This window comes from Ictidomys tridecemlineatus, unplaced genomic scaffold (genome assembly GCF_052094955.1).
Source record: "Ictidomys tridecemlineatus isolate mIctTri1 unplaced genomic scaffold, mIctTri1.hap1 Scaffold_97, whole genome shotgun sequence".
NCBI classification, from domain to species: Eukaryota; Metazoa; Chordata; class Mammalia; order Rodentia; family Sciuridae; genus Ictidomys; species Ictidomys tridecemlineatus.
In genome coordinates this window covers 725,387-750,316 of record NW_027526179.1, presented here as the reverse complement: position 1 = coordinate 750,316, position 24,930 = coordinate 725,387, and the positions used below count along the sequence as shown (strand labels likewise).

At 42.4% G+C, this 24,930-nt stretch overlaps 2 long non-coding RNA genes across 3 annotated transcripts; one reads left to right on the top strand and one right to left on the bottom strand.

The window, feature by feature from the left end:
• The first annotated feature begins 1,135 nt into the window (after window positions 1-1,135).
• Window positions 1,136-24,831, top strand: LOC144374957 (uncharacterized). 2 transcript variants are annotated; one of them, XR_013434182.1, is made up of 5 exons: window positions 1,136-2,483; window positions 20,625-20,680; window positions 21,785-22,000; window positions 23,830-23,970; window positions 24,639-24,831. It is a non-coding gene; the product is annotated as an uncharacterized LOC144374957 (long non-coding RNA). The 2 variants fall into 2 exon arrangements; XR_013434181.1 differs by lacking the exon at window positions 1,136-2,483 and having other exon boundaries at window positions 20,249-20,680.
• On the bottom strand, window positions 4,457-13,406 carry LOC144374958 (uncharacterized). The gene is made up of 3 exons (XR_013434183.1): window positions 13,144-13,406; window positions 12,413-12,539; window positions 4,457-6,507 (listed from the first exon to the last, which is right to left on the bottom strand). It is a non-coding gene; the product is annotated as an uncharacterized LOC144374958 (long non-coding RNA).
• Window positions 24,832-24,930: the final 99 nt, after the last annotated feature.

The following is a 24,930-nucleotide window of genomic DNA, read 5'->3' as shown; positions in this document are numbered from 1 at the left end:
TTTCTGTACCGGTTTTGGTTACTAGTCACTGCCCCAAAGTCCCATATACCTCCCACGGCACTTTCCAGGTTCTAACTGCCTTAGTCTGTTTGTGATGCCATAAAAAATTACCATAGTCCAGGTGGTTCTTGAGGTTGGGAAGTGTTCCAATTCCCTAAGCTTTCCATCTAGTTCTGGAAGCTAGGGAGTCTAAGGTCAAGATGCCAACTGATTTTGTCCTGGTAAAATTTCTCTTTCTGGCTGTTTTTCTCCAAGTCTTCTCATGATAGATGAAAGAGAAACAGAGAGAGTGCACACAAGTGCACACTAGTGTCTCTTCTTATAAAAGCACTAATGTCATCAGATCAGATCCCACCCTCACAACCTCATCTAAACCTAAACACCTCCCAAAGCCTTCATTGGAAGTTAGGGATTCAACATTCGAATTTTGAGAGAACATGATTTAGTCCATTGTACCAACTACATAGTCATCGATTTTCACAGCAGGGAGCTCCCAGGACCCCACCTCTCCATTAGGACCAGTGATGTTCTGATTAATCCGAGTTCTGATTAACCTCACATGCCTGGAACATGCTCCTTAAATACTTATTGAGTTAGTGCATGATAGACTCTAGGGTGGCTCCAAGCCTTCCCGTTGTCCATTTCAACAACAGGAGCTAGAATCAGATTTTTCAGTAAATAAAGATCAAAGCTGGAAGTGATGCATGGGTGCCTATAGTCCTAGCTATTCAGGAGACTGAGGCAGAAGGATCATAACTTATGAGGCCAACCTGGGAAACTTTGCAATACTCTGTCTCAAAATAAAAAATTTAAAGGGCTAGGGGCATAGCTTAGGGGTATATCACCCCTGAGTTCAATCCCCAGAAAATAATAATAATAATAAATAAAAATCAAAGATGGTGGAATGAGATGGACATCATTATCCTAGGTACATATATAATTGCATGAATGGTGTAACTCTACTTCATGCACACCAGAGAAGTGAAAAATTCTTTATATTGTACAATGAATCAAAGAGCTTTCTACTATTATGTATAACTGATTAGAATAAATAAATAAATATAAAGAAAACTTCAAGCAGTATTTCTTTGCTATTTTTTATTCTTAGTTGTTCAAAACATTACAAAGCTCTTGACATATCATATTTCATACATTTGATTCAAGTGGGTTATGAACTCCCATTTTTACCCCATATACAGATTGCAGAATCACATCGATTACACATCCACGTTTTTACATACTGCCATACTAGTGTCTGTTGTATTCTGCTGCATTTCCTATCTTCTACTATCCCCCCTCCCCTCCCCTACCCTCCCATCTTCTCTTTCTACCCCATCTACTGTAATTCATTTCTCTCTCTTGTTTTTTTCCCTTTCCCCTCACTTCCTCTTATATGTAATTTTGTATAACAATGAGGGTCTCCTTCCATTTCCATGCAATTTCCCTTCTCTCTCTCTTTCCCTCCCACCTCTTGTTCCTGTTTAATGGTGGTCTTCTTCTCATGCTCTTCCTCCCTGCTCTGTTCTTAGTTGCCCTTCTTATATCAAAGAAGACATTTGGCATTTGTTTTTTAGGGATTGGCTAGCTTCACTCAGCATAATCTGCTCTAATGCCATCCATTTCCCTGCAAATGCCATGATTTTGTCATTTTTGAGTGCTGAATAATAATTCATTGTGTATAAATGCCACATTTTTTTATCCATTCATCTATTGAAGGACATCTAGGTTGGTTCCACAGTCTAGCTATTGTGAATTGTGCTGTTATAAACATCGATGTAGCTGTATCCCTATAGTACACTCTTTTAAGGTCTTTGGGGAATAGTCTGAGAAGGGGAATAGCTGGGTCAAATGGTGGTTCCATTCCCAGCTTTCCGAGGAATCTCCATACTGCTTTCCAAATTGGCCGCACCAATTTGCAGTCCCACCAGCAATGTACAAGTGTACCCTTTTTCCCACATCCTCACCAGCACGTATTGTTGTTTGACTTCATAAGGGCTGCCATTCTTACTGGTGTGAGATGGTATCTTAGGGTGGTTTCAATTTGCATTTCTCTGACTGCTAGAGATGGTGAGCATTTTTTCATGTACTTGATTGATTGTATGTCCTCCTCTGAGAAGTGTCTGTTCAGGTCCTTGGTCTATTTGTTGATTGGGTTATTTGTTTTCTTGTTGTTTAATTTTTGAGTTCTTTATATACTCTGGATATTTTTTTAGAAATATTTAATTTTTTAGTTGTAGTTGGACACAATACCTTTGTCTCACTTATTTAGTTATTCTTTTTAATGTGGTGCTGAGGATCGAACCCAGGATCCTGCACATTCGAGGCGAGTGCTCTACTGCTAAGCCACAACCCAAGCCCCTTTGCTGTTTTTTTCAAAAGAGAGAGAGAAAGAATTTTAATATTTATTTTTTAGTTTTCAGCAGACACAACATCTTTGTTTGTATGTGGTGCTGAAGATCGAACCTGGGCCACACGCATGCCAGGTGAGCGCGCTACCGCTTGAGCCACATCCCCAGCCCCCTTTGCTATTTTTAAACAAATAATTTCTTATACTTGTGTGTGTGTGTGTGTGTGTGTGTGTGTGTGTGTGTGTGTGCCAGGAATGCTTAACCACTGAACAACATTCCCAGCCCATTTAATTTTTATTTTGAGACAGGGTCTCACTAAGTTGCTCAAGGCCTTCATTAAGTTGGTGGGGCTGGCCTCAAACTTGTGATCCTCCTGCCTCAACCTTCCAGGTAGCTGGGATTATAAGTGTACACCACCACTCTCAGCTCTTATACCTTTTTCAAGTCCTTCCTGGTCCAATTACATCCTACTCCCATGAAGAAGAGAAAGTTACTGAGTAGAAACATAGAAGGGGAAAACATTTGAGACTAGTCATTGCTAGAACTTTCAATATATTAACCAAGGGAAATGAGAAGGCCAAAGAAGCAACACAGCAACAGTGACAGGGTCAGTCCATCTGTCAACTCAGATCCACACACACCTCGCTGACCTTGCCTTTCAGGGGTTCCAAGGAGATGCAATGGTTCAAAAGCATATATCTATTCTATTTTTTAAAATGTGCAAACCCAGCCAGTCACGGCGGCACACACTTGTAATCCCAGTGGCTTGGGAGGCTGAGGCCAGGAGGATTACGAGTTCAAAGCCAGTCTCAGCAACTTAGTGAGTTCCTGAGCAACTTAGTGAGAACCTGTCTCTAAATAAGATATTTTAAAAAGAGCTGGGATGTGGCTCAGTGGTTAAGCACCCCTGGATTCCATTACCAGTACCCCTCCCACCCACATCCACTCCCCAAAAAACACTATGCAAACTGTGCGAACCAAGCAATTATTTGTTCTGCAATCTACCTTTGAGAAATTCTTACACTTATGCATGGGGAGGCATTGCTTGCAGCAGCAAAAGATTAAATAACGTAGTTCTTCAACAGTAGGAAACAACTCAAATGTGTTGCTACAGCACACTGTGGAAAACCATTTAACAATTAAAAATGATGAATTGATCTATTAGACCAATATGAAAAGATCCTTGCAGATTTGTTTTGGAGAGAAAAAGGGCAACTTAAAAAATAATATTTGCAGAATTTTTTTTCTAGTACTGGAGTTCAACCCAGTGGTGCTTTACTACTGAACTACATTCACAGCCCTTTTTGTATTTTTTTTTATTTTTTGAGATAGGGTCTTGCTGAGTTGTCAGACTGGCTTTGAACTTGTGATTCTCCTGCCTCAGCCTCTTAAATTGCTGATATTATAGGCATGTGCCATTGTATCCGGCTAGAGGATTTGTATTATTATTTGTGTATAATTGTCCCCAATATTTTTTTTAAAAAATCTTCCATAAAATGTTATTAATTTAAGCATACAGGATGTGTTTGTTATTTATTCTCCATGCAGTATTTGAAATAAATTTATTTATTAATTCAACAAATATTTGTTGAGCATATACTACATGACAAACACTGTACTGAAGACTGATAAGTGACATGGATCTAACTGAACAAGACAGGTAGCAACCTGCTCTCCTGGAGCTTAATATTTGTGCAGAATACAATACAAGCAACAAAACAAATGCATTATTACAAATTATGATGCACAATATGAAGAAAACAAACACAGAAACAGGTTGGGGCTGCCTTGGATAAGAGCAGGAGGGTAGAACTATCTGAGGAGGTGGGCTGTGCATGGCCCTAAAGATGGGAAAGACAGCCAGGGGAAGAGCATCTGGACGGAGGCCCCAAAACTGTTAGAACAAGTACTGGCTGTAAATTTTGATAAGTCCATTTAATAAACAAATGAAAATGTGACCCTGGCTGGGGTGGGAGAATCAGTTTCCACACCAGGGGCTCATTACCCCTACCCACGGCAGATGGGAAACCCCACAAGATTATGACCTCTGTCCTGGGACGTGCTTAGTATCTGCATTGGGCCAGACAGGATGAGAGACCTTGCCAAAGGCACCAGGGGCTCCCTAGTAGGCAGAGAAGACTCTGCTGTGCCTATACAAGATGCCACCCCAACACGCCTCACTCCAGCCTTCCTTGTCACCCAACCCAAGCCCCTTTCAGGGGTAAAGGACAATGGCAGAATGTGGGCTTCCCTCTGCCAATGTACCTGGCCAGGGAGGAAGGGGATGGCTGGAGGTGGGAATACAGACTTGGTGAGGTTCCCAGTCCAGTACAGATGGCATGTCCCATTTTCCCATCTAACTTCACTTAAAGAACACAGATTCAAGATGGTGACAACAGTGCATTACACCCAGGCACATGGCTCCTTCCAGGAGCTGGGTCCCAGGTGACTGCACTGTCTCAGGCTCCTCGGGCGAGCCCTGCTCAGAACTGACAGGAAGCAAGCCTCTTACAGTGAGCAGAGACAGGGTCTGAGATGGGGCAGGGGCCAGAAAATGGGTCACTGAAAAGACTTTTAGTTCAGGGAAGCCACCAAAGAGAAGAAGGAGAGACATGACTACTGATGGCAGGGGAAAAATAGAGACTCAAACTCTGGCAGAGGCCACAGAAGAGAGACAGATGGATGTGAGACATTGTTTTGGAAATAAGGAGGAAGTAGTTGGAGGTGAGGAGGTCAGGAGGTATGAATCCTGAGAGAGGGAAGGTTGAACTAGGCAGGTGTTGAACTCACAGGGAAGGAAGACACACACTGTGGGCTGGAGGAAGTGAGGGAAGCTCCAGAAGCCCATCTCAGAGCTGCCTCTCAGCTGGTGTCCTGCCATTGATTCTGCAAACTGTCCTTCTTGGTCACATTGTTTTTGTGTCCTGTGAAGCAGGCAGAGGGAGCTGAGCATCTCTCTGTTGCCCTAGCAAGTCATATCTCACAAGCCCAATCTTACCCAGCAGATAGTAGCCCAGAGGTTCAAGTTGCAGCCTGCGAAGGTTGCACAAATCTGCCAGTCCTTCCTCCTATGGCCCTATCTCTTAAAACTGCGTCAGAGTGGGACAGACGTGAGCCCACAGAAGAGAGTGAGGACCAAGGATGGACAGGAGGGGGAGCAAGTGGGTATGGATGAGAAATCAACCTGCACCTTGGTTACCTTGAGGGCTAAGCCTATCCTTCCTGTTGCCCAAACCCCTCCCCCTTCTTAGTTCTGAGGACTATAGGAGGAGAGTGCATGCACTGTTCTAAGTAAAGAGCTACAGTGTGTTTCCATCTGCATTCAAATACCAATTGAGCAGAACTTCAAGGCCTTCTTTCTGTAAACCATTAAACCAATAAGAAATTTCTAACCAGGGTAGAATCACAGAGAAGTAAGAGGGTAGGGAGACAGGAGGATGAAGGAAGAGGGGGAGGTTAGTGGTAGAGCTCTGGTAAGAGCGGCTGCCAGCTGTCCAGGCTCCTGGCAGGCTCCTGGCTGGGATCAGTGGCCATGGAGAAGCATTCTTACAGGCTTCGCTAATGCACACACAGAAGGGGAGGAAGTGAAGTCCTGATTTGATCTAACCATGGGGCCCTCTCTAATCACTATTAAAAGCAGGCATTTCCACCCTCCCTGGTGGCACTGGAAAAGATTAACGGGAAGAAATTCAACTAAAACCAATTCTTCAACCTATTCATTTAGAATAGCCAAAGAGAAAAAAGCCTGCAAAAGAACAAAAACTCTTGCCTTTATTTTTCTTCAAATTATTGAATCATTCTCTTTGTTCCCAGTGTTTTCTAAGAGTAATGTCTGACTCTGGGCCTACGATAAAAAATTCTCTAGACATTTGATTGAGGACAATCAGCCTGATAGGACCCAGCTTTTCTCACAGTGCCTGTGGGAAGTTGATAAGAATGCCAAGAAAAAATAAGTTTGGGAAGCACTGGGTTAGAAGGAATAAAACAGATTTCTTTACTATAAAGCTTTAAACATTTTCATATGCAATGGGACTCTTCAGAAGGATGTGGAAGCTTGGGTTGATTTCCTACTTGACAACATTCTTCACTGCACTTCTTTGCCCAAAGAAGAAACAAACTCAGAAGAGCTGTTCCTTCTGTGATTTCCTCTTATGGCATCCTGAAACAAAGAAGGGTATGATTCATTGGATGGTCCCCAATTCACTGGGCCATAGCAGATCCTCTGGAATAAGTTTCCATGGTATGCTTCTGGAAGGCCTACAGAGGAAGGGGTGGGGAGGTGGCAATCAGAAGTGCAAGGTTCTACTTCAGGTTCTAAAAGCTACATGAGCTTCTGGGTCTCATTTTCAACTCTGAAGAAGATATGTTCACTAGTACAATGTAAGTCAAGTTTCTAGGGGCTGGAATATAGCTCAGTAGTAGAGCACTCACCCAGCGAGCAGGAGGCCCTGAGTTTAATCTTTAGAAATGCTTTTAAAAAATAAAAAGTCAAACATCTAATACTATTGCATAGCACATGTGATACATGGCTCCTATATGTCATAAACAGTCATATTTTTAAAATGAGGAAGGGAAATATTCCACTATCAAAATCTAGATTATGACAAAGAGTTCTCACCTCATACCCAATAATAGAACCCTCTCGCCTCCATTCAGCCTAAAAAATAAATAAATATACCATAAATGTCCTAGGTGAGCACAGTCACGCCAGGGCCCACAGCCTCGGTTCCTCACTCTTCTTCTAAAGCAACCCAGGACTCAGCTGGGAGCTCCTTGGATGGCCAGTGTCCCCCTGAAGGAGTTAATGGCTCCAGGGAACACTTCAATGAGAACTTCCACATGTGCCAGACACCCAGCCTGCCCCAGACTGGTGATCTCCAGTCTCCATGCTTAGGTAGATGCCAAGAGCATTGAGCTCCTTCTTGCCCAGAGCCCTGGCTGAGACTCAGAGCAGCTGGTAGACAGCTGACCTAGGGCTTCTCTCTCTTATCCACTGAGGCTTTTTTTTTTTTGGTATAGATGCCCTACATCTTAGAAAAGGAATCCAGAACTTTCCCTGGAAATATTTCTACCAAGACAGGGAGGGGCTCAGAACCCACTGAAACTATAAGGTGCTGCTGACCTCACTCCTCCTGCCAGCAGAAAGAGACTAGGCCATTCTGGCTGTTTTCTCAGAAGAAAGGCTGAAAGGGCTGAAAGAGAACCAGAGTAGGCAGGGGGACCCAGCTAGATGACGCACCTCCTGTGGGCTGAGCACCAGCAGAGAGTGGGTAGGAGACAGGCATGGGACCACAGGAAGTAGAGAGGATATTTTCTTGACTTGGGGGCTGCCTAGGGATAAAATATCCCTTGGGCCACTTTAAACCTGACAGTTCTCTGGAACTGAACTATGAAAGTCCTAACTTTTGAGATGTTGCAATTACGGTGGTCACAATTCCTGGTATTGGTTTGGAAGAATGATTACTTGATGAGTGTGTCTGGAATGGCTTCCTGGAGGAGTGGCTCTTGAACCACGTTGTATGTCTGTGCTTCTTATTTGCTGATGTGCACAGGAAGCACTGACAGCCTGCTTCAGCAGGGCTGGGGAAGGGCCTGTGATTCTGCATTTGAAACAAGCTCCCAGGTAATGCTGATACCTTGTATCAGCTATAAAAGATATAGCTAAGAGTTGCCCCATGGACAGGGGGTCAATCAGGAGGACATTCCTGACACCAGGCAAAAAGAGCAAAGGGGAAAATGAGATGTACCTTAGAGAGCAAGGTGTGTGGGGAAAGAGTAGAGGAGGCAGGGAAGATGAGGAGGACCTTGCCTGACAGGGGACAAGGGACACATGAGAAGGGCAGGGAGAGTGAACCACCAAGTTTAACTTTATCCTGTGGATCACAGCTATTCTCCGGGTGCATGTCCAGGCTCTATCAGAATCCTTGGGCACCAATTAAAGGCATGCTTCTGTTGGTCCCCACCCAGCAGAATATCAGATTTATTGGATACGGAAAGGGATTCAGAAATCTGCATTTTTTAAAACAATATTTTTTCTTTTTAAAAGACAGGTTCTTACTGTGTTACCCAGGCTGGCCTCAAACTCCTGGGCTCAAGCAATCCTCCTGCCTCAGCCTTCCGAGTAGCTGGGACTAGAGGCATGTGCTACCAAAACCAGCAGAATCTGCATTTAAAAAACAATAATCTCTATTGATTTTATTTTTTTTTATTTTAGAATTGGGCAACACTTTATTCCATGAAAAAAGAATAAAGTACAAGAAATCTGTACTTTTAAGAAGCTCTCTACGTGATTCGCATGCAGTTTGGTAACCAGTGGTGGGAATTAACATATTTCAGACAGGGGAAAGGCCAAGGTTAGATTAGCATATTGACAGATCCCCTGGAAAGCAGAGGAGGGTAGAATGTTGGTGGAGGGGACAATGTGGCTATGTAGACCAGAGAAACCAAGGACTTGGACCAGAATTCTGGCAATAGGAATGAAGAGGAGAGTAACACAAAAAATATCCACCAATGATTCATCCTCTCATTGCTCACTGGTGAACTGCCAGTCAGGGGTATGTGAGGGCAAGAGAGGTGATGAGTGCAATTTTAGATCTGCCAAGTTTGGTGGACATCCAGGTAGGGAAGACCATTGGGCAAATGGCTATGAGAATCTGAAGATCAGAGGCAATGACCAGCTCTGGCTCTGGATTTTAGAGCCTGTGACCTAAAGTATCACATTAAACTTTGTGTTGCCAGCAGTAAGCATTTCAGATTTTCCCAGAAACCATTCCTAGGGGAAAATGGCGATTAGAGTCCTCCTTCTGCCAGGAGTAAATACTGTTACCAGCAGTGATGTTGATTGTCCCAAGTACAGAGGGCAGATGCTTCCTGGAGAAGCTTGAGCAATGGGGAACTTATGTAAGTTCTCCCCTGGAGACTTGCAGGCCTCTAAGGTGGTGAGGGTAGCCTCCCAGTATCAGCTGAAAAGAACAGAGGACCTCATAACAGGATCTACAAATATCTCTTTCTGCTATGATTTGATCTTGTAATGTACATTTTCAGACTCCAAGAGCAAACTATGGCAAACATGCTAGTGTCAGCTTCTGGAACACTCCACCAGGTTGCAGTGACTGTCCCTACCCAGTTAACTGGAAAAGACAAACAAGGACTTGGACATCTATGCTGCCGTGCTGCATAACCATCTAAATAAACAAGGCTTAGTGGAAGAGCTGACACTGTTATATTTTAAAGGAGTAATAGAAGTTGGGTATGTGAAATAATGGAATGAGGGAGAAGAATGATTCTAGGTAGAAGAAACAGCCCATGCCAGGCACAGGCTGATGGGATCAGGGAACAGAAAAATTAGGCATGGCTGGAGCAAAGGGCAGATGGGGGACAAGAAGAGGAAATAGATCTAACACATGGGAAGGCAGAGCCTGTCATGAAGGGCTCCCTGATATGCAAAGACAATGAATTTAAAATTATCTAGAAAACTCTAAAATGCCAGTTTAAGGAGGGGCACTAGCTCTGAGGTCTGAGTTTGGGTGAGGAATGTGCAGGAGTTTTGATCGTCCAGGCATGAAGGAGACTGAACCAAGACAAAACAGGCTCAATCCTCAGGACTGCCTGCTGGTCCATTTCCCAAATTTATCTCTGCTTTTCCTCCTCCTGGCAGCCAGCACCCAGAGCAAGCCACCATGTCCTCTGTCCTGGGCTCCTGCTGCCGCCCCCTGACAGGTCTTGCTATTTCCATACTTTTCTTCACAGCCTGTTGTCTATGAGGCAGCCAGAGGGACCTTTTAATAATGTAAGTTGTACTGTGTCCCTTGTCTGCTTGAAACCCTTCAGTGGCTTTCATGAGCTGGGCTGGGAGTATGGTCCAGTCTTCTTCCCCTAGTTCACTTGATATGGCCCCTCCTGCCTGTCTACCCTCTTCCTAACCCTCCTGCTCTGTCTTTGTCTAAACCCCTAACATACACTCATTTCTAGTTCTTAAACATGCTCAGCTCATCCCCCTTTTAGAGCTTTTACTAGATCTTCCTCCTGCCTAGACCTTACACAGCTGGACATTTCTTGCCTTTTAGGATATTTAAATATCATTTTCTCAGAGAGATTTTCCCTGACAACTCCCTCAATCTATAGGTCATTTTCTGTCAAGTCATCCTGTTTCAATTCTCTGAGCAGCTCTTATTACCTAGTATTTTCCCGTTTTTGTATATTTAATGTCTCTCTCCTCTTAAGGAGATAATCTTCAAAATGGCCACCCTTACCTTCTCCTCTCACTGTACATTTACGTTACTCTACTTGTCAAGAAGCGAGGCTTATTTCTTCTTCCGCTGAATCTGGACTGGACTTACTATTTCTTATTACTTGCTCTGAATGACAGAATGAGGCAGAAAGGATGCTGGGTCTAACTTTTACCTGGCCTGTTCACTTTCGATTTTACTCTTGGAAACTAGCTACCATGTAATGAGTCTGACTACTTTAAGACCGCCATGTTGTAAGAAATTGCAGGCTTTCCATGGAGTCAGAGAGGACATGTTTAAGAGCATATAAAAGAGACATGAGTGATGGACCCATCAGCCCACACCAGCTATCCACTGCCTGTAGATGAGTGAATGACCCCAGATGATGCCAATGACACAGTTCAGCAGAAGAGTTGCCTAACCTGGTCCTGACCCAATTCTGGAAGAGATTTTTGAAGCTTAATAAATTCTTATTATTTAAAGACACTATGTTTTGGAGAGCTTCATTACACAGCAATAGGTCACTGCAACCTCCTCCCAATATAGTGAAGGTTTATGTGCGGTGCCAGGCACTGCTGGGCACACGTGTGGAGTCAATAGATATTTGTTGAATATGATTTTGTTGTTGTTGTTTTTGTTTTTTTGGTTTGTCTTGGGAATGAAATCCAGGGCCTCACACTTGCTAGGCAAGTGCTCTATCACTAAGCTACACTCCTGGCTCTGAATGTGTGAATTCAGGGAAAATGGATTTGTCCATTGTCCATGGGTCTTTATAAACAAAAATGCTAAATGTCTTACAGTATTAATGCCGGAAACCAAGGAACTGAAGGGAATTGAAGTTAGGAAATGGGATTTGAGGCCAGGCACAATGGCCCACACCTACAATCCCAGAGACTCAGGAGACTGAGGCAGGATGATCACAAGTTCAAGGGTAGTCTCAGAAATTTAGCAAAACCCTGCCTAGAAAAAATAAATAAATAAAAGGAGCTAGGGATATAACTCAGTGGTATAAATGCCCTGGGTTGAATCCCCTATACCAAAAGAAGAAAGAAAAGAAAAGGAGAGGGTGTGGTTTGGAGCTTAACATTTCAGTTCTGAGTTTTGAGAACGCATAAGACATAGTCATAGCTGAAGTGGTGGAGAGACGGAGGTCACTGAAGTTGAGGAGGTAAACAAATTTGAGGTTAGGATACTGGCTGAGACAAAAAAATATTCAGCTTATCCAGGAAGATGGCAGGACTGGTGCTGGGGAGAGGTACTGGAAGGTTCTACCTGAGAGCCATGAGAGGGCATAGGACAGGTGGAATCCATGGAATTATCAAGCTTCAAAAAGGCAAAAAGGATTCAGTGAAGGATCTGTGGGAGCAGATAGAACAGGAAACTCAGGGGGAAAGAGGACAACCCAGCACCATCCTCAGCAATGACTATCAGGTCACCTTCAGGGGCAGATGAATGAGGTGGGGCTTTCACAGCATTGCAGCCAAGCACAGATTAGGCTCCATTCTGGGCAGATGAGAAGCATACTCAGATGAGATCACCAGGAAGATTAACTGGCCTCTGATTTTGGCTGGCCCCGAAGGGTAAAACAAAACAAAACAAAAAAATGGTTTTCTTGTCAGCATATCCAGAAGATAGATAATGTTTGCTGTTGGCAGTGGAATCAGCAAACTGAGACCTTGGCTCAAGAGTCCAAATGAAACTATGGTGAAAGGATGCAGGCAGGGCTGTGGGTAGGCCCAAGTCAGTAAGCCCCCAACTGGCCTGCAGATGGTAGACGCTGAGCAGAGAGGGAGGAGCAGCAGGCTGAGTCCTGGGGTGAGAAAGAATGGGGCTCACCTGGACTGCTGTGTACCCCTAAACTTGTCCTCACAGGAAGGGTTGGCATGGCTGGTCAGAGTTAGCTATCTGGAACCAGTGCTCGGTCTGGAAAGGCAAGATGGTCTGAGTTGATTCTCTTCAAATCCTATGAAAAAATAAACTTAATAATGATCCTTTCATATTATAAAAAGTAGACACATTTAATGTTAAAAACTGTTTTCAAATCCCCAAAGCAGAAAGGCCTTCCCCTTCTGTCTCCCTCTACACACATAAAAAATGAGCATGGATAAGAAATAATCCTTAACATACTATTAAATTCTCATTTTAATAACCCAGTCACAGCTTTTAGGCTATTCTATTTCCTGCCTTGATATTCCAGTCCGAAGAAACCAAGCAGAGAACGGTGACAGAACTAGAACTAAACAATGGACTCCTTCAAGTCCTTGCAGTATATCATTCAAACTGAAAGGCATTTATTAAGCTCCAACCCATTAGTCAGGTCTCTCTCAGTTTCAAGTGAGTGAAACCAACATAAGCTGGCTTAGGCCAAGTAGGAAATTTATTGGTTCATATTTTAAAAGAACAAGAAGAGGAATGAAAGAAAGAACAGAAACAAATAGAAGATCAGCTCAATCAGATGTTGGCAGGAATCTCATCTCATCATTTCAGCCCTGCTTTTTCAGTATCAGTTTTTTCCCAGGCAGGGTTTCCCAACTGATGACCAAGTTAACAGCACAAGAAAAAAGTACCTCCTTTTTGAAGCAAAATTCTGAGGCATATTCTCATTGGTTATGCTTGAGTCACATGCCCATCCTTGAACCAATCATGGCCAGGAGGATGCAGTTCTCTCATTGACCAGGCCAGATCACACATCCACACCTGGAATAGTGAGGTGATGTTAGTCCCATTCAAGCTACATACATAGTTGGGTCCTCAAATAAAAGTTGCAGTTACCAGATGGAAGGGCATGGCATGCAGGGTAATTTCAAATAGGTGGCTAGACACAGCAGACTTCATGGACCTGCAACCATGGACCATGGGCCAGACTCATTGCCTGGCTCTTAGAAAGGATTAATGCAGCTCTGTTTTGAAATTCTTAATACTTCTTAATAATTTAATATTTTTTAAAACTTTTTTTAGTTGTAGGTGGATACAATACTTTTATTTTTTATTTTTATATGTGGTGCTGAGGTTCAAATCCAGTGCCTCAAGCACAGTAGGTGTGTTCTGTACCGCTGAGCCACAACCCCAGTCCCAATAATTTAAGTTTGTGAATTTTAAAGAATTTTTAAGCTTCAAAATTATTAGAATAATAATTAGAAGTAGGAGCCTTGCGTTTTCATTTTTCAGTGGGCCCTACAAATTAGGTAGCTGATCTTGTGGTTACACTACTGTGTGCCTGGGAAGGATTCAAGAAACCCATGAAACAGTCCCCTCAGGGAGAAGAAACAAAGGACACTTTTGGGGAAAAGAACAAGTGATTTGTGCTGACTTAGGCCTGTAAGGAAGGAAAATGTACTCATTCATTTATTCTTTCTTTCGTTTATTCATTTAAAACTTTATTAAGGGGCTGGGCAACTACTATTGCCAGGGTATAGAGGAAAAAAATGACTGTCACAGTCCTAAGGAAGCCCCTGCTCTGCTGGAGTGGGGGAAGGATCACAAGCACAGCAGAGTAAGGGTTGGGATGTAAAGAAACACCCATAGCTGTGGAGTGCAGGGCAGATACTGTGAGCAGTCCAGCCTGGAGATGGGATCCAGCCTGGAGGTGGGTATATGCTGTTGTCCTAAGAGTCAGGCATGTGATTGATTGGTCAATAGAAGCCAATAGTTGCAAAGCCTGGTAAGCTTTTCCACCTGTAGAGATAGTTTCACAGTGCAGAAAAAATCATGCCAGGTACTTCAGGCAGAAGCTTGTGTCTGAGCCATGATATAGACTGAATGAAACTTCTCAGGGTGTCAGCCCTAGCCACAAACTTAAACACTAGATAACCTTGGACATGAATATTCCTGCAATACAGTGCCCTATTTAAGTGTCAAGAAAGGAGAAGTATCCCAGTGGCTCAGGAGGCTGAGGCAGAAGGATCACAAGTTCAAAACCAGTCTCAGCAACTTAGCGAGGCCCTAATCATCTTAGTAAGACCCTGTCTCTAAATAGAATATAAAAAAGTAACAGGAAGAGAGAGTCTCCAGAATGGGAGAAAATCTTTACTACATGTACCTGAGATAGAGCATTAATCTCCAGGATATGTAAAGAACTCAAAAAAAACTTAATAATAATAATAATAATAATAATACAAATAACCCCAATCAATAAATGGGCTAAGAACTGGACAGACACTTCACAGAAGAAGAAATACAATTGATCAACAAATACATGGAAAAATGTTCAACCTCTTTAGCAATTAGAGAAATGAAAATCAAAACAGAAAGCAGTATGGAGATTCCTCAAAAAACTTGGAATGGAATCACCATTTGACCCAGCTATCTCACCTCTCAGTTTATACTCAAAGGACTTAAAATCATCATATTACAGTGGTGCAGCCACATCAATGTTTATCGCAGTTCAACTCACAATAGCTAAAGTATGGAACCAACCTAGGTGCCCTTCAACAGATGAATGGATAAAAAAAAATGTGGTATATACAATGGAATATTACTCAGCCTTAAAGAAGAATGAAATTCTGGTATTTTCTGGTAAATGAATGGAGCTGGAGAATATCATGCTCAGTGAAATAAGCCAATCCCAAAAAACCAAAGGCTGAATGTTTTCTCTGATATACGGACGCTGATTCACAATGGGGCAGGGAGCTAGGGAAGAATAGAATTACTTTAGATTAGGTAGAGGGGAATGAAGGGAGGGGAAGGGGTATAGGGGTAGGAAAGATAATAGAATGAATCAGTAAACATTATTACTCTCTCTATATAACTGTATAACCAGTGGGATTCTACGAATAAAAAAAATATTATTAAAAAAAAAAGAGGCCAAGGATGTGGCACAGTGGTTAACTCCTGGGTTCAATCCTTGTAACCAAAAAAAATAAAATAAAATAAAATAAGAAAGGGGAAGTAGCATCAAATCAATTGGGAGAAATTTACTTCTGATCCCTGGACTTTTCATTTATATGAACCATTTTCATGTTGTTTTCACAGTAGAATCATTTGTCCCCACACACTTTGTTTGTTTATAATGGGAGTTTGGGCAACAATTAACTCACACCCAGCGGTGTGGTTTTTTCCCCTAGTGTAATTGCAATTATTTTTTTCTTCATAGTTTCATCATGGGCTTAGCTTTTCATAAACTCAAATGGTTGCAATTAACTATAATCACTGCTTTCTTTTTTACTTGTACATGGACACAGTACAATTATTTATTTATTTTTATGTGGTACTTTACCTGGGTACTGATGGAACCCAGGGCCTCACTTGTGCCAGGTGAGCGCTCTACCACTGAGCCCCAACCCCAACTCTCTGCTTTCTTTTTGATACTCAAAAAAGCTAAGATAGGTCACTGCCCTCAGGAAACTTCAATTCTTTTTGGATAAACAAGATCTAACATATATGAGAAACACAGTGAGCAGAGCGATACAGAACGTGTAACAGGCTATTCTGATCCCTGTAGCCGTGGGTGACAGGTAGCACTCTCTTCCTCCCACATGATTCTTTGCATGCACTGATTTTCATGGGAGATAAGAAATCTCCTCTGGAGTGAAAGCTTGAATTCAATCTACAGTTGGACTCGGATACTACAAGCATGTCTGAATGGGAAGGGCACAATTCACTGTGCAAAGCTGGGGAGGAAGAGTCAGCACGGATAGTCTCTACACAAGGTGTGGGTAGACTGGTCCCAGAAAACTTTATATGTATTTTTTTTTTTTGGCTGGGTCTGAAGGGCAGGTAGGACCTGAGTCATGGAGAGGAATGGAGAAAGAATAACAAAGTTTTTCTTGTAGGCTCTCTCCAGAGTCCTGGGGCAAGGCCAGGCTTGGTTTTTCATTTGTTCCAGAGAAGCCTCTTAGCAAAAGAGGTCGACCACATGCAGGATCTTGTGTTAAAAACAAGTTCTTCCTTCCCTGCATTTCTTCATTTTTATTTGCTGAAAAGACAGCAAGTTAAATTAAAATGGCACCATCACACTATACACAAAATTTATATGTGACCGGGCACAGTGGCACATGCCTTTCATCCCTCTGGAGGCTGAGGCAGGAGGATAACAGTTTTGAAGCCAGCCTCAACAATTTAGCTAGACTGTCTCAAAATAAAAAGAGCTGGGGATGTAGTTCAGTAGTAGAGCACTCCTGGGTCCAAAACCAGTACAAAAACAACAACAACAACAACACACACACACACACACACAAACTTATACATAGTTGGTGTTAATATATGGTCTTCTCACAGAACACAAAATAACTTTCCTCAAAATGTAACCTCAGTGGCTTGTTTCCCCCCAACACACATGAGGGTGTGCTGAGGAGAACAGGGAGTGGATTTGGCAGGGAAAAAATGGAGTTTCAATTTAATTTTGGCATGACCATGTATTTGGAAGGTCAAAATAACTGGCAACGCTACATTTAAAAGTAGCGTTGTTAAAAGTTCACTTGGAGAGATGCCACGCGAAGCTTTGATCTTGTGGGTCAGAGCACTGAGGTTCCAGGGCTCTCGAGTTTGTGGTGAGGTTGCTGGATTTCTGAATAAAAAGCTACAGTTAGAATGTAATTTCCTGCCCTGACTCTGTGGTACAGCCGTGGTCTGCATCACTCAGCTCTTGCAGAGTGGGAGGGGTCTTGTGGCACAGTTTTCCAAAATTATCCAAATTAAGACCCCAAGAGAAGAGACTTGTTAAGCCCAGCAACTCTCTGAGAAAATTCTGAAAAACACTATAGTGAAAAGCACTTCCTTTCTTAAAGCCAGAGCGCTTGTCCCTGGTGCCGAGCTTTCAGCTGTGTGAAGGGCTGGAGAGCTACTCTTAATGGTGAGAATTTAACCGTATGGGTGGTGGAATTGGAGCCCAGAAGACCAGCAAGGGACCTGGGATTCCACTTAACACTCAGGAAGAGAAAGTCCAGCCTTCAAGTTCAAAGAAGACCCATCTCTTTGCAGCAGGCTACTTATAAAACCATTTTTAACTGAAGATATACATGCTCATTATAGAAAACATGTAAAACTGCAAGACACAGGGCTAAATGCCTTTAATCCCAGCTACTCAGGAGGCTGAGGCAGGAGGATCACAAGTTTGAGACATTGTCAAGAAAGGAAGAAAGGGAGGGAAGGATGGAGGGAAGGAAGGAAGAGGAAGGAAGGACAGACTCATCAGAATGTAGCTCAGTTGGAGAGCACTTGCCTAGCATGTGCAAGGTTCCTGGGTTCAATCCCCATCAATGCAAAAAGAAAAGAAAGAAAGAAAAAGCATAAAATTGCAGAATAGAAATACTTTTTTACAAAGCCACCTGTAATCCTATTAATAGAAATAATCCCTGTTTCTGGTATAGATGGAGACTTTTTCTATTTATACATTGACATACATAAATAAATACAGATTCATACTCTCTAAGCTGTTTTGATACTTGCCCTTTTTCAAGTAATACTATAGCATGACATGTCAATAAATACATTATATTAAGTGTGATATTAAGTATCTGAATAATATTCCTGTATAGGGCTGTATTATTTATTTAATTAATCTTCTATGATTGGAAATTCATGTTGTTGGATTTTTATTTATTTATTTATTTACTTTTGCTGTTATAATCAATACAGTAATGAGTACCCTTAATTATTTTCTTAGAGTATGTTTCAAAGAATGTTTATTGCTAGGGCAAAACTTATGACATTTGTAAGAATTGTGATACTACACCATTCAGGATAGTCTAAATGTTATAATAAATCCTCCAGACCTCAGTGGTTTAACATAATAAAGACTTATTTCTCTATTATAGCTCAAATGAAGGTCACCTGGTTGGGAGGGGAGAGTGCTCTGCACATCTCTCTGGAACCAGGGATTGGTCATAGAATGGCTTCCCATTTGCCAAAGCCCTGGAATGCTCCACTGGATCGTCTGATTTCAGCTGTTATGTAAAGGGAGAAAGAGTGTGAAGATTCTAAGCTGGTTTTAAAGCCAGGCCTGGAAGTGACTCACATCACTTCTCTGCCCACTTTCCAACTGTCTGGAACTCAGTAACATGACCACTGCTAACCTTAAGGGAGGCTGGGAAATGTAGTCTTTTTTGTGTATGCACAAGAAGGGTTTGGTGAACACAGAGCCAGCATTGTCCATTGTCTGCTTCAAACATAAGCAAGTCCCAACCAGCAAAGTGTTTCCAATTTACATTCCTACCAGCAGGGTATGAGAACTCCTATTTCCCTACACTCTCAATAGTTAAGAGGATGAGAAGAGTGTGTGTGTGTGTGTGTGTGTGTGTGTGTGTGTGTGTGCACGCGTGCGCGCACGCGCATGCTTTCCACAGATTTGCACATAACATTGTTACTTCAAGTGGACACAGCATCTGCTTCTGTCTGTAGTTAATCTTACTGGAAAGTCAGGCTCTAATTCCTGATTGCTTTCAGAACAGCCACACCTTTCAACTGTCTCCCAACCTAGCCTGAGTTTCTGCACCTTTCTCTGCCTATTCTTTCCTCTCTCTTCCTTTCTCACTTATCCCCCAACCCCACTAAAACAAAGGTGTTATATATAGGTGTCTGCAAAATGGGTCAGGGTTACAGGGATCTTACCCAAACCCACTGCCCCAAACCTATCCCCAAATGCAAGGCTTACTTAGAGGCCCAAGGAGATTAGAGCTCTGCATTTTCTATGCCATCTCAGGTATAGAAAATACCTGACATTTACGTAAAACAAAAGTTCAAGAACAGAATTTGGAGGCTGCCTTGGGCACATAGGAATTTGTTAAGCAGAAGTGAGGTCACAGTTGCTGCAAGCATCATGCTTCAGAACACTTTCTGTTCTGCAAATAGTTTTTCATTTTTACTATTTTCTCCTCACCATAACCAGATGTTAACTTGTTTTAAGAGGTTGAATCCAAAGCCCAGCAATTTACTCTGGGGAACCCGAATAAGAGGCTTGGAGCCCAGGCTATAGCAATTCTGAAAGTTCACTCGGTGCCCATGATTGACACCATAGCAATTAAGAAGGTCCTAGAAGTTTGTGCCAAGTGGGCATAGGGACTATTTCCTGAGTAAGGATATTGCTATTTTCTCTCTCATTTGTCCAATAATAATGCTTCAGGTTGATTTTCTAGACTTGACTACAAAGAGGAGGAGGAAGATGATAATGAAACAAACCTATGTGAATTTGGCAGTAAGCCATCTGCAGGTTGTTTATTGTGGCTCCCACCATGATAGGTTCATGGAGAAGACAAACAGGAGCTTTGCTTTCTAGGAGACTAAAGTCTAAATGGAAAGGTCAAACTAAACTCATGAAGCAGGCAGGCAACTGATTTGCCTCTAAACAGAGTGGTTTTATTCAGGATTTGCTGATTATATATACAGAGAGATCTCTCAAATTATCTAGGATAGTATGGATTTATTCTAAGAGTCCACATGGCTGGTCCTAGAATTGAGACTGCTCTGGAGCCTGATGAGTCCTCTCCTTCTCTCTTCTGGAAGGCCTAGCTCCTCCCTCATGGTGTCTCTGCCCTCTTTCTCTTTGTGCACCTGTTTCCTGCTCTTCTTACTAATGATGCTTCCTCTGCTCACTCAAATTCTGTTCTTTCCTAACCCCAACTTGCATGTGACTTCCACCTGCTAAGATTTTGACTCCACATTTAGGCATCCTTTCAACCTCAACTACCACCCCACAATGTAAGTTCTTTCTATATTTGGTAGTTGTTACTTCCAGGAGAGCTTCTGATTGACCCAGCTCCTATGCCTCTGTGAACCTATATTGGCTGACCTTAGGTCATTTGCCCATCCCAGTAGTCTAGTCGGGTATGGCCAGGAGTAGTTGATCACAAGTCACGTAAAGGACTACAAGCCAGTAGACCCCTTTACAATTCCTGTGTAAGGTTATTTAATTATAGTCAACCAACGGTCACAAAAAAAAAAAAAGAAATCCCTGTGAACTGGAGAAAGTGGACTTCATAATCATAAGATGATTGGGGTTTTATCATATGGTGTTTAAGTCACAGCAGAGAAGAGGAAGCTGAAATCCTGGAATCAGTATGATGGTAAATTATTTTAGTGTTCACAATGATTTGCTTCCCTTTCTTGTGGACAGATTCTAGACATCGATGCCCAGACGACATCAGAGGATGAAGCTTTTGTCAATGAAATGTAAGAGGATCATATATCAATTTTAGGCAAACACTTTGATAACTTTTGCATAGTTCAACAAGTACTCATTTCTCTCTGCCATGAGAACATCAATGTCCCAAATAGGGATCATTTCATCAGCTTGGGTCCCAGAATGAAAACAACCTGGAGCAGAGCCAGAGCCTGTCCATGAAGGATATGTCATGAAAATAAGTAAACTTTCTCTGTGCATTAAGCCACTAAGGTTTAGGGGTCATTTGTTACTGTTGCATAACTTACCTTATCCTAACTGATAAAAAGATCAAGTTATATTTTTTTAGAATATCAGATAAATTGGAGACAAGGATGGAAGTTAAGAAGTAATGAACAAATAGTAATGAATATAGATGACAAGGAGAAAGGACTGGAAGCAGGGCAGCAAGACAAGATATGGAAAGAATGAGACTTCAAGAGTCATTTTGAAGAAAGCTATACCAGATTTTGGTAACAGGTTGTGAATATTTTTTTAGACTGTTTCAACAGAATACTATAGACTGAGTCCCTTAAACATGACACTTATTTCCTGACAGTTCTAGAGACTAAAAGTCCAAAATCAAGGTACCAGCAGAGCTGGTTTCTTTTGAGTCTTCTCTTCTGGCTTGTATATGGTCACCTTCTCTGTGTCTCATCAGAGTCAGTTCTCTGATGTTGCTTCCTCTTTTTATAAGGTTACCAGTATTACATATTAGGGCTCCACCTACATGACCTCACTTAGCCTAATTACTCATTTAAGGCCCTGTCTCCAAATACAACTGTCAAAGGGGGCATTAGGGTTTCAACATAAGAATTCTAGGGCAGAGGATACAATTTAGTCCATAGCAAATTGGAATAAGAAATGAAAGATAAAGCATAACAAATGTTCCTTATTTAATAGCTTGTCATCATTGGGAGTTGGAATCATTTTGAGAGAAAGATTTACTTCTCCACAAATTGAATCTAAGGTGCTGCAGCTAGTGATTTCCTAAAGGTCCTTGGAACTGGGTGCAGGGCCAGGGAAGGAGATTTGAGAGTCATCAGCAGGGGTCCAGGGGTTTGGTCAGTGAGTTTATGAAAACTGTCTTTTGGTTTGTTTTAAAACACAAATAGGTTGTGACAAATGGAACACAGAAACTACATTTGAGGAGAGAAGGCCAGAGAGAGGACCAGCAGACAGCACTGATGGATGAAAAGAAGAGGAAGGAATAAAACAAAGAGCTCCCGGTAGCATTGCTTCACTGTGTGGGACAAGTTTGTCTGCCCACCTGAGCTTTGGGCTTCTCTGATGGAGCAGGAACAGCAGGCAGCCACCCTGGGTTTCCCAAGGTATGAGACTCATTGGCAAGTCCCCTTCAGCTGATCTTGGATGTTTGGGTTATTAAAGTAGCAGATCAGGCATTATAAAATGCAATCGAGAGGTTATTTTTCAGGGTTCAAACCTTATTCACACACATCCTTCCATTAAAATTTGACAAAAACAAAACAACCCTCCCCCCATGAGATAGGTGTTATCTCCCTTGTAAAGAGGTTGAAACAACTGCTCAGAGATCCTAAGGAAGTTTCTGGAGGTGGACAGCAGTAGGCCTCTGAGGCAGGACTCAGCCCTCATAAACATACCTTGTCACTCTGTAGTTCCACCTGCACCTTCCCTCTGAGAAATCCTCCCTTTGAAGACTCATCAGAGTATGGCTCCAGCACACTTCTCTTGCTTGGAGAGGTCCACTGACACTCTCTGACATTTCCATAAAAATCTCTCTTTTTCTGAAACGGTCTTCCCAGAACCCTCAGATTCCAAAAGAACACATGCGGAAGTTCCCATGGTGAGGTTATCATGGTAGTAAGAGCGTGTGCATAATTTTATTGAATGCTCCTTAAGAGCAGTTGCTGCTGTGTGAGAAACACAATTGCACCCATTGTTACTGTTGGTGGAAATTGACTTCTGGCTCCATTTTCTTCTGCAGCTTGGTCTCCTTTAGGAGACAAAAAAAAAAAAACAGCTGGAGAGATGAGGTGGTTGGCTCACACACAATAGACCCTGAAAGTGCCTCTAGTCCTTCTCCAGCTATACTAAATTAACTTGGCATCCATCTTTACAGTGGGACTCTGTGGCATTACAGAGCATCATCAACCCACTGTTGGTCTCAACTTGACCTGAGAGACCCCATCAGTCCCACCTCTCTGCTTGTCTGTCCCCAGTGTGTTCAACTGAAATCCTTCTGGAAAGGAAGGCTGTATTCTTGTTGGATCTTTAACATAAGAAGCCAGGAAGTTTCCCAGAGGCTCTGAATCTATACTTCAAGTCAAGAGGGGAGAAAAAAAAGTATTAACCTAATTTAGCTGTATTTTAGGACACAAATACTGGGACCCTAAAAGCCCAAATTATGCTTCTGACTATAGGTTTTCTGGAGAAAACAAGACAGCTCAACCTAGGCACATGTGCAAGAAGGGCACAGTCTGTTCCTTAAGAACCCGGTAGCTCCAGACCCTTCAATGAGCAAGTCTGTCAGAAAAAGCACATGTGACCATATTCTGTGAGATGTATACATTTGTAGGATGCTTTTGGCTCAGGAACTTTGCAAAGAGTTTCCTGTCTTGGAGGCATTGGGATGGTAGATAGGGCAGGACCAAAGGTGTGGGGAGAGGGGACCATTGAGTGCAGACCCTGCCTTTCTCCAGCCTCCAAAACACCTCATGTGGAAACACCATCCCCTACTTCAAAGCCAGAGTTATGGAAAGCCACTCCACAGTCACTCACAAGGGACTCCATTTCTAAAGCATTATAAGGCTTATATATTATGCATTTCATTTGATTAACATTGATACTGGACACAGGCTCACAACTTCTGTAAAGGAAGCTGGAATATTTTACCAGTATACCAACTGGAATTCTTTCCCACAGGCCCAGGAAGATATCTTAGTCCTCTGCAAATGAGCATCTCTCCAGGCCTAGAGAAAGCCTGCTCTATTCTTATTGGCCACAGTTTTATCCCTTATAGTGGGGTACAGGACAAAGTCTTTCTGGCTGGCTATGGTGGAAACAGGGACTTTCTTTCTTTTTCTATAAAAAATAAAAAGCCAAAGGGGAAAAACACTAATTTTTTTTCTCTGTTGCTATATAACAAATTACTCTTTTAAAAAAAAATTCTCTTTTTTAGGTAACATAGATTGAACCCAGGGGCACTTAACCACTGAGCCACATCCCCAGTCCTTCCCGAGTGTCTCTGCTGTCTTCAGAACATGGCAGTGAGATTCCTCCAGAGTGATCTGGGAGCAAGAAGAGACACACATGGTCTTCTGTATCCTAATATCAGGATTCCATTTTATCACTCTGCTGTGTGCTATTGGTCACATAGACAAACTCTAGTGAAATGAGGGAGGGGACTATGCAAAGGTGTGAATACAGAGAGGCAGAAATTTGGGGGGTCACCTTGGAGGCTGGCTACCATACCCCATTTTGAAAAGGATAGAAGAGAGAGAAGGTCATGTGCTCAAGAGAATAATGCTTTAAAAAGCTGGTTCATGAATAGCTCTTTTGTTGTCCTTCAGGAATCATTTTCGGGCTTCATCTCTGAGCATGGCCTGTACCATCAGATATTCAGATTAGCATGATCTCAAAGTTCTTTATGGTCCACAGTATTGCCAATTAGAAGTTGGTGAGGAAATAAGATAGAAAGCATGGAGTAGGGAGAGGAAAGAACCTGGGCCTCATGAAGCAGCCCCAAAGCCTGAGCCTGTAACCCCGAGTTTGCTCTCAAGGCCCCAGACACAGTATGTTGTATAGCCCTGGGATCAGGCTGGATATAAATCCTGCCATTTGCTGAAGTAGGAAATGGAAATGGGAAGCTTTGATTTAATAGCTATTGCCCTATTTTCCTGAGCCTGAGACAGGGCTTCCTTGTGTATGGAGCTGGTACCAGTCTGTGTATAAATTGATGATGTTTCCTTACTATCTAAATGTTTTCAGAGTGCAGTACAGCTGAGACCAGAGATGATACTCGTGTTGAAAATAAGGACCTGGGTCCCTGTTCCCATGGTGTTAAAGACTAAACACCTGAGAAACTTCAAGGCAAAACCAAAACCTTTTATTTAAATAAAAACTTTTATTTAAATAAAATACATACAAGAGGAAGTGAGAGGAAAGGGGAAAATAATACAAGGGGAAGAAATAAATTACAGTAGAGGGGGTAGAGAGAGAAGAGGGGAGGGGAGGGGAGGGGAGTGGGGATAGTAGAGGATAGGAAAGGCAGCAGATTACA